The sequence below is a fragment of the Passer domesticus genome, chromosome 2, assembly GCF_036417665.1.
Source record: "Passer domesticus isolate bPasDom1 chromosome 2, bPasDom1.hap1, whole genome shotgun sequence".
Classification (NCBI taxonomy): Eukaryota; Metazoa; Chordata; class Aves; order Passeriformes; family Passeridae; genus Passer; species Passer domesticus.
This window is the reverse complement of record NC_087475.1, coordinates 113,152,627-113,163,029: the sequence shown is the minus strand read 5'-3', so window position 1 is coordinate 113,163,029 and position 10,403 is coordinate 113,152,627.

Below are 10,403 nucleotides of genomic sequence, written 5' to 3'. Positions count from 1 at the left end.
GCTGCCCGGCGGCCGCGGGGTGTCCCGGCGGGCGGCGAGAGGCGGCGCCGGTCGTGTTCGCCTTGGTCTTGCGGTCTTCGAGGGGGCTCCTGCCGTGGTTAAAGTCGAGATTGTCTTTAAAGAGGGACTGAAACTGTGATGGTTTGTAGATTATCAGAGCCAGGGCCCGTTTGTAAGGCAGGCGAGCGGCGGTGCTGCAGGGTGAAGCTGCTGCCGGGCCGGGCTGGGAGCACTCGGCTGCCGTGGGGCCCCGGCGTGTTCCCAAACCCCAGACGGGCTTGTTCGTACTGCCCAGCAATAAATATGTTCCGTGACCAGGCCAGAACAATGCTCTTAAGTGATTTATGCTCTCAGGATTGATTTTTGATAACTATTTAAATGCTGCCATAACTCACCCCCTGTAAAAATTTCCCCAGATGGGGCCCAGAGGCCAAAGTGATTTGCTTTGTGGTCTCACAAAGCAGAAGGGTTAGCTCTGACTTTGCACGAAGAGCTGCAGCTCGAAGAATGCGCTTTGAAGGCTGAAATATGCACACAAAAAATGAAAAACATCCACAGGTTTTTTCACTCATAAAAGGTCTCCTGCTGTTGGCAGCTCTAAGGGGAAGGCTGACACAGAAACATACAATGAATTGCTTTTTTTCAAGATTCAGCTATTCTACAATGACAACAACAAAACCCAAAGCACCACACCAAATCATTTGAAAGCTGGTGGTTTTATTTTATACCAACACACAGCTGGTTTGTTTTTTTTTTCCAAATGTATGCCAGAACACGTCTGTTAACAAAGAAAAAGCAACTTTACATGTTCTTAACTACCCTGCAGTGTGTATCTCAGTCTATACAACTGCCCAAATGAAACCTATAAAAGGACATTTCAGTTATATGTAGTTGCTCAGAGTGAAACTCAGACCAGATAGGCAACTTAATTTCAAAGGATTTGCATCTGCTTCCTGTGTCTTAATCAGGACACAGGCCACAGTTTTGTCTGAAAAAAGGCTTGAGAAAATAATACAGTTTTGGCAACAACTAGTATTGGTAGTAAAGGAACAAAAAATAGCAGATAAAGGAGACTAAGATCTGGAGACAGCTCCCAGAAATTCTGACATTTCCAGCCCTTTCATTTTAATCATATTTGATCACCATGCCAGCCTGTCTCTAAACAAACCTTTTGTTGGTATTTGTGTTCTCCAGGTTTTGTTGTTGATTCCTTTCCTTGCAATCTCCTCCCCTTCCCATATGTCTTGGCAAGTCACATTTCAGTATTTCCCCAAAAAATGAGTAAAATTGCCCCCAGAGTTTTAAGCCAACATGCTTGAATTCCATATTGATTTACACGTAACAACTTTATGGACCTTCTGTAGTTCTTTTTTTTTTTTTTTTTCCTGTCTACAGGGGACAAGTTGATCGAGCCTTTCTAACACTCCTCAATTCTAATTCTTGCTTCCTTGGACAAAGGACTGAAAGGTCCAGCTGACAAAGAGAATTGTATCTTCATGTTAATGTTGAAAACAATCCACAAGAAGCTTTAAATCCAAGGTTTTACCTTCTTCCTTCTGTGGATTTTTCATTGAAGAGAGAAGGGTGGGGCGAGGGAGAATCACTAAATATATCCTCTGGCATTGGGTTATAGCCTTTAACCAAGTCCCACGAGTAAGCAGCAGTAAGGGAGCCTGTCACAGGTTATCAGAGGCTGCTCTTACCCCCTGCCCAGGTAAGGACACCCAGAAGAGGAAGTGTGGCCGTGGGCCTGTCTGTCACTCCAGCTCTACGGTCTGCTCTGAAAATGAAGAAATCTGCTGAAAGAAGATATGCTTGTCTCCTACTCTTCCCCTCTCCACTGTTCCCAGCATCATGGTACACTTTTGTAGAAAGCTGAGAAGAAGGAGAACAATGTCAGGGCAGTGTCATCTGGTTCTGCTGGGCTGAGGTCCTTCTGGGACCAAAAACCATTTCATTTTCTCAGAATAAGGTTTTGAAGGAAGACTAATTCATAGCAAAGAACATAAAGAAATTGGAGCTAAGGTTCTAGCTGCAACAAGACCCCTTATAAAACTCCATAACATCATTTAGGAAGGAGGAAATAGTTTTTCTATAATTAGGGGGGAGAAACAACTTATTCTGCTAATCCTTTAGTCCCTGGTCTATATGAAGCGGGAGGAGGATGCAAGTGGGCTCTCCAGAAACAAGCCCAAGGGTGGTAAGCCAGAGTCAGGGGTGAAATCAGCAGCCCAGCTGAAGTGCATGTACACTGGTGCATGCAGCATGGCTAACAAACAAGAGGAGCTGGAAGACATGGTACAGCAAGAAAACCATGGTGTAGTCACCATCACAGAAACGTGGTGGGATGACTCACATAACTGGAGTGCTGCAATGGATGTCTGCAAGCTCTTGAGAAGAGACATGAGAGGGAGAAGAGGTGGAGGGGTGGCTCTGTATATTAGGGAGGCTCTCAATGCCATGGAAATTGAGATTAACAATGATAAGGCGAGTGCCTATGGCTAAGAATTGGGGGAAGGCCAACAAGGCTGACATCCTGGTTGGAGTCTGCTACAGATCACCTAACCAGGATGAAGAGGTGGATGATTTATTCTGTAAATAGCTGGAGGATGTTTCAACATCACCAGCCCTTTTTCTTGTAACTTTAACCTGCCAGATGTCTGCTGGGAACTCAACACAGCAGAAAGAGGCAGTCTAGGAGGCTCTTAGAGTGTGTGGAGGGCAACTTCTTGGAGAGCAAGCCTGCCTGGGGAGGAACTATGCAAACCTGCTGTTTGCAAACAGAGATGGGCTGGTGGGAGATGTGGTGGTTGGAAGCTGTCTGGGGTGTAGTGACCATGAAATTACAGTTTTCAATATTTGGTGAAACAAGGAGGGGCATCAGTAAAACTTCCACACTGGACTTCCAGAGGGCAGACTTTGGCCTATTCAAGAGACTTATTCAGATAGTACATTGGGAAGCAGCCCTTAAAAACAAAGGAGTCCAGGAAGGATGAACATGCTTCAAAACATAAATCTTGAAGGCACAGGAACTTGTTTGTCAAAAATAACTACTTTCCTCCTTTTGACAGTGAATTACTTGACTACTTGTTGTAAGCCATTTATAGGTATCTGGGGTATGCCCACTTCATAGTGGGCATTTGTCAGTTTGGGCTTACTCTTCTGTACAAAACTAAAAATATGAAAAACTCCTTTTTTGTATTTCTGTGAATAGTCTCATCACATCATCTAGTATGGGAATAGTTTTGTGACAAAGTTAAACTTGTGAATACAAGAATTCCTGGATCAAAACCTAAAAGTTAGAACTTTTCCCAGATTGTTTACTTTTGCAGATCACTGCTCTGGGACTAATAGATTTACATGGTGGTCCTGAATGTTTTTAGAAAATGACACTATTTAAGTTTCATTTTAAAGCATTTTTAAATTGCATACATAACACACAAAATTATAATAAAAACATTATAGAAATCTCTAGAAATTATTCAGAAAAGATCACTTATTAGTTTTGATGTTTTCAAAACTGATATATGCTGAGAACATGCTTAAACAGGGTTCTTAAGCCCATCCTTAATCACAGAATCCAGAATGGTTTGGGTTGGAAGGAATCTTAAAGATCATCTTTTTCTACCCCCCTGGCCATGGGCAGGGACACCCTTCACTAGACCAGGTTTCTCCAAGACTTGTCCAGTCTGGTCTTGAACCCTTCAAGGAATGGGGCAGCCACAGCTTCTCTGAGCAGCCTGCATCAGTTATTGGTTCACTTCAAAGGAAGAAAACATGTGCAAGTATTTGCTGAATAAGAATTAATTTCATTCATAAAAGGTTCCATAAAATGGCCTTAAAAGCAAATGGAAAACGTTTTTTTCTACAGTGTAAAGCTTTCACATCCAACTACTATGAGCTGTATGAGTAGTATTGCTGTTGTATATTTATCTTGTCATTAGCCAGCATGCAAATACCATATACTTATATATAATTCTCATTAAGGCAAATTATTTTTGTGGCAGATTCTTATCACTGCCAAAATGATGATTTAGGCTTCATGGTAGGGGTTTGGGAAGCTTGAAGCAGTCCCAAGAGTGGCAGCAACAGGCAGAAGGTAAGTGATGTATCCTAGATGCAAATTTTTTTATAACTAAGACTTTTATGCCATGATGGATATCATATATTTCTTTATGCACACCCCACTAACAATTTAAACTATACATTTAATTCAGGTGAATAAATGAAGTGTTGTTATGTACAAAGATAAACAAGAGTACTATCTGCAGCAAATTTAATAAACTTGAATGACTTTTCAATGCTAAATAAAAATTTGAGTAATTGCCTATTTACCAAGCAGACTAGAGTAACTTCTGTATTGTAATTCTGGTCTGCTGAGTACATAATATGCTTTTAGTTACATATTTAGCTGATAGACAAATAGCTGTGGTGAGACTAATTTTGCCTATATTAAGTTTGAATAAATATGTATTTATACAAGATGGAGACTTCCTAGTCTCCTGACTGAATAAAAGGTATGTATTATTGATTTCTACCCAAACATGAAAGAATAGTAAATAAAAGAAACACAAAACCAGAAAAAGGGCAAAATAAGGTATTGTTACATAGCAAAGTAACTACATGAAAATAATTTCACAGAAAATAATGTGTTAAAGAAACACTTTTTCTGTCTCTCTCCAAATAGTGCTCCAGCAATGAATATCCACAACTAAGTAGGAAACTCCCCTCACACTTTTAAAATGCCATAAGCCATATAGTATTTTCCTCCCTGCAGGACAAATTGTGCTGCAGAGAGCCAGAAGATCTGCCAGCTGTGAGGTGTTTATGTTCTGTGGAGCTTTGTTGACATCAAGAGAGACCTTGAGAGGACAGTCCTTGCATAAGCATCTCCACAGCAACATGTTCAGCATGTGAACAGGAGCAGGGGCACCCACTTCTCTTTGAATATGCTAAAGAAATGCCCAGCACTCCTTTGCATCTCAGGACAACCAAGTACTCCAAGTCCAATTCAAAACCCTGCTAGTTGCATATTAGTGAAACCTTACGAAACAGGGGCCTTGTTACCCTTGTAAAATCATGGCTCAGGCCTGTCAATTTGGCTGAGTAGAAAAGGACTGTGGGAAAGTGACTCAGCTGAATTAGAGGTAGAAAAACAAGTTATATAGTCATTCTGTGTTCACACTGTGGTTTATGGTGGTTGGTTGAATTACATTTGTTGTGCTTTGTCGCTGTTGAGTCAGGGACGGGAACAAAGACTCCAGTCTTCAGAAGGTGAACAGAAGGCATTTATTAGAAAGTAGCGCGTCTTTTATAACCTGACTTGCTAAGCTGAGACTTGATTGGTGTTAAAGTAAAAACCTCTCACACTATCGGTGAACTATCAATAGCAGACTCTGGAAAGTCATGTCTATAAACAAAAAGTGCAGAAAGAGAGATAATAATTGCTTTAATTCTTTTCTCTAAGTTTCCCAAGCTTGGCCTGGGAGAAATTATCTCTGTTCTTTCTTCGACTGAACTGAGAATATCCACAGTGCTTTAATGGAATGTTACTGATAAAGGCCTAACTGCTTTAAGAGGCCTGGTTTTTGCAATAAAGAGTTCTTTCTTGCACCTCTCTAGGGAGTCTGTATCACTCTGCTTTGTAACATCTGCTCCAAGCCAGGATAGTTTCAAAGTCAGATCAAAGAATCACAGAATCCTAGAATGGATTTGTTTGAAAGGGACCTTCAAACCATATAGCTCCAACCCCCTACCATGGGACATTTCCTGGTCCACTAGAACCAGATTGCTCCAAGCCACATCCAACCTGGCCTTGAACACTGGTAGGTATGGGGCACCCACAGCTTCTGTGGACAACCTGTGCCTGTTTTTTATCACCTTGATAGAAAATAATTTCTTCTTTATATCTACTAAATCTGCTTTCTTTCAGTTTGAAGTCATTCCCCCACTATATGCCCTGATAAATAGTATCTTTCCCTCTTTCTTGAAGGATCCTTTCAGAGGCAGGCCACAATCTGGTGGCCTGAAGGCTCCTCTTCTCCATATTAGGCTGGTCAGTCTTTGTACAGTCACATTTGGAATATTTCCAGGCATGAAAGTTCTTCAGATTCACTGGGCAACGTAAGCCAGAGTGTAAACACCATAATTGTTGTCTTTTTACCTTACGGTTTGTATTTGTGACTAGTGAACTTTTGCTCCTGCACTTTTGCTCTGACCTTTCTGAGTCTGTGTCTTCTAGAAATCCCAAGAGATAGCAGAAGAAGGATGTTGGTGCCCTGGCCACCCTGAAGCCATTTCTTCTCCAGTATGAACAGTTTCCTCAGCCTTTCCTTGCGTTTGTTGTCTGCTAACCCCTTAGTGTTCTTACTGATCTGTCCCAAGACTTGCTCAACTGTGTTCATGTTTCTCTTGACAGCCTTTCTGCTGTGATCTCGAAAGAGGTGCATGTAGGAAAAGCATTAAATTCCCTCAAGCTGCTGGTTGCAAGTTTTATAACTTGACCCCATTGCTCCAAGGACACACTGCTGGTCACGTTCGAACTGTTGGCCACCGCAGCCCCCGCTCCTTTATTTAAAGCTGCCTCCTGAGCAGGCAGTTCTCAGCCTGTGCTCCTTCACGGGATTGTTCAATCCCAGGTGAAAGATAGCACTGGCTTTCGTTGAACATCAGGATGATCATTTCAGACGGTTTCTCCAGTTGCTGAGGTCTCTGTGCATGCTGCTCTCTTCTCTGTCTCACCAACACCTTTGGTTTGGTGTTACCCACAAAGTTGAATTCTGTCACATTGCCCAGGTCCCATTTGGAGATGTAGAACAGTTAGGTTCAGTGCTTATCCCTTAGGAATGCTGGCAGAGGCAGATTTTGGACCACTGAATACTATTACTTGAGCCCAATTAGTTGAACCCAATGCTCTTGACAGCTTTTCACCTATTTTATAGTCCACCCATCCAGTCCATACTCTTCAAATTGGCTACAAGATGAGAAATAATAAATGTTTTCTGCACTTTATCATGCTGGTTCCATTACATGGCTTCATACAGCTACTGGATGGGAAGAGAGAGAAAGAAATGATCCTTGTAGCAATCCATAACTGGAGAATGCAGCTTGCTTATCCCCCCTATGTGTTCAATGCATTTCCATATTGAAGAGCTCACCTTTGGACACCTGTCATTTGATCTCTGTGTGACCAAGAGTGTGAGTTCCCACAGAGAAGCTCAGAACGAGTAAAATTACTCGCCATTATCATCATCAGCAAAGAATGCATTAAAGTTTTTATAGATTTTTAAATCCCTCTTCTGGTCCAAATCTAAATTGTACCCTGTATTGAGATACATTTGGACAATACAAGGAGTATATTTCAGTTGGCTTTTGACTATTTTTTCCCAAGAGTTTGCTATGGAATGGCATGTACAAAACTGACAGTAGCTGATTAGAGGCAAGAAATAGAGGACTGGCTTCTCCACTAACACCTGACCTGTTGAGAATTTGCAAATGAAAGGAGTTCTTCTGTTGTTCTGATCAAGAATTGCACCAGGAGCTCAGGAGTACCCTTCAACAGTCAGGAAGGGAATGGGCTAGATTTGTGGTTCAAGGATCAAGACTCTTTAGGGAAGGCTGATAACTTTTAAGAGCAAGCATACACAGAACTGAGATGGCTTAAGTGTCTGTTATAGGAAGCACAGGTCCTTGTTTTCCAGAGGAATACTTACTACATGTTTACTAGCCCAGTTCTAATGGTTTAACATAAGATTGCATTAAGGTGCAGGTTGGGGGGATATCTGTTTTAGTACCATGTCTCTGCTGGTGGCTACAAAGGGATGCTCTGCATAGCCTATGGAAGAGAAAAAAATCACACTGCAAAGCTTCTTCAATCTGAGTGTCACAATTGTTTTGTTCATAACCCAAAAGGACCCTTTCAGAATGCATCTGAATTTCTTTTTAAACCCCTGCTAAAGTTTCTGGCACACACATTCTCCAGAAGTAAGGGATTCCACATCCAAGCTAGGAATTGTACAAGAAGGTGACTCCTTCTGTTTCCTTTAGCCTGTTGCTTTTATGATTCATGTGATGTCCCTTGGTCCTTATACTGGGTAGCAGTGAATAATCACCCTTTATTTACCTCTGCATTATCAGGGATTTATAGAAATCATTAAGATAATTTATCTTACAGGCTTCTCAAAGTCTTCTGCTCAGCTTTTGTACAGAAGCCCCACACCTTAACCACCTATGCTGCACCTTTAGTAATGGTACTGTATTCTCTTGAGTTGGGGGGATGAAGGGTGTGCATCCTACTGAGGATGCAGCTGTCATCTCAGTCTATACAGAAGCCTAGCAATGGTTGTGCTTTTGTTCTCCGTTCTGTTTGCTTTTTTTGACCACTGCCAAACTGTAAGCTGACATTTCACAGAACTATTTAATATAATTCCAAGATCTCTTTTCTGAAGAGTAATTTCTAATTCAGAGACCATCATTCTATATGCAAAGCAAGGGTTGTTTTTCCTCCTGTGCCTCACCTCACAATGAATTTCACATGCCATTTTATTCACCCGTCATTCTTCTAAGAACTTCTGCAGCTTGTCTCACTTGACATTTTTCTTCTCTTTTGACAATTCCCCTGAAAATTTGATATTATCTGTACATTGACTGTGCACTCTCTATGCATTTTTAGAACATTCAGGGATAGGTTTGGCTGCATAGGTCCTGACACCAACTTCTGCAACCTCTTCCTTTTTGAAAAAATGTCATTTGTTCTTAGTTTTTTGTTTCCTGCCTTGTAGTGAATTATTAATCCATAACAAGACTTTCTTCTTTTAGTCTGTAGCAAATGAGGCTCTTGAAAATCTTTCTGCTTGGGGAGGAGGAAATCTTGCTGAAAGCCTTCTCAAGATACAGCACACCATAAGCCTGTGATGCCTGTCTGTGCTCAGTCCACTAAATTCACTTCAGAGGACTCATGCAGAGTGAGGCATGACTTGTCTCCACGAATAATTGTGATCTTTGCCAGTGTCAGATTTGGCTGGGAGCTCATGAATTTGGAGTTCAGTGCAGCTCCTGTCCATTTGCTCCACATTGATATGAGGCCTGCAGTATGAACAGAAGACAGTATGAAAAGAAGAAAGAACTCAAATGCTGCTGGTAAAAACTGGAGAAAAGAATTGGATATCTTTTGTTTTCTGCTCTGGCTCACTTCTGGTAAGTTCCCTGTCCCAGCAGATATGTTCCCTGCTGTAGTGTATGACAGGACCCAGCAATGGCCCAACAATAGCTGTTCTCCCAGTACAGTGATAATCCAAGATGCAGTTAATAAGAATGAGGAGGCTTCTCATGCAAGGACATGCTGACCTTGGATTCCTCATGTAGGTCCTAAACAGCATTGCCATGAATAAAAGTTTCACACATGCAAAGTCTGATTTAAAAGATCCTAGCAATTAGTCCACAGATTTGTTTGGTTATTTATGGACACAGCTATGTATTGATGTTTACTGAAGCACACCTTTAAATGCCTTTTTCCCTGTCTGTCAGTATATTGAAAAGGTAAACTAGTTTTATAGGATACTTGGAGCCTTATGCATGCCATATGACAATAAGGTTGCCATGGAGACTACTCATCCTTGAATACTGCTGTAATGAAAGAATAATTTAGCTCCTTTTATCTACATAAGAGTTACAAGCTAGTATTTTCTGCTGACCTTTTTTCTAGTGAATGTACCTGCTTTGTGTAACAGATCAAAGCATATAAATCTGTAAGCTCCTGCCCTCTGAAACAATGCAGAAAATATGGAAATACAATGGTTGCTGCTGCAAGCAAACAACAAGACCAGAGTATCACTAACAACATAATAGCAGCTACTTCAGAAGGATGCATACAAAGCAAGAGGAAAGCCAGAAACATGATGAATTACAAAATGGTAGCTCCCTGCCAACACTACTCTTGTTTGTAATAATTTGTCACAAATTACATCAAAATACCTCTTTAATTATTTAGGTGATAGCTTAGTAGTCAGCCAACATGCAAATATCTGACCCTGAAAATTTCATTTCCCTGATACCAGAGAAATAAATGTGGTGTTGTTTGGAGATTATCAACAAAAGCACATGTTGCATTCACAATGTTAAATTTTGGGAAAAAAAATAAAGCTGCATGTTTAAGAGTTATTCTATTAAGAAAGGGATGTTGGCTTTTCAGAGCAAAGATTCTCCTGCAGTTCTTTCAATTCTTCATTCATATTTGAGATGCTCTCCAGGGTGGACCAAAATTAGACTGCCCTATATAATAAGGCCACTTAGGTTTTTAGTACCATCCTATCATTAGGGATTCAGATCCTGCTGGACTTGACAATTTACTGAAGCAAATAAAACCATGACTGTAAGAGCAAGAAGAAAATGAGCTATTACAACAA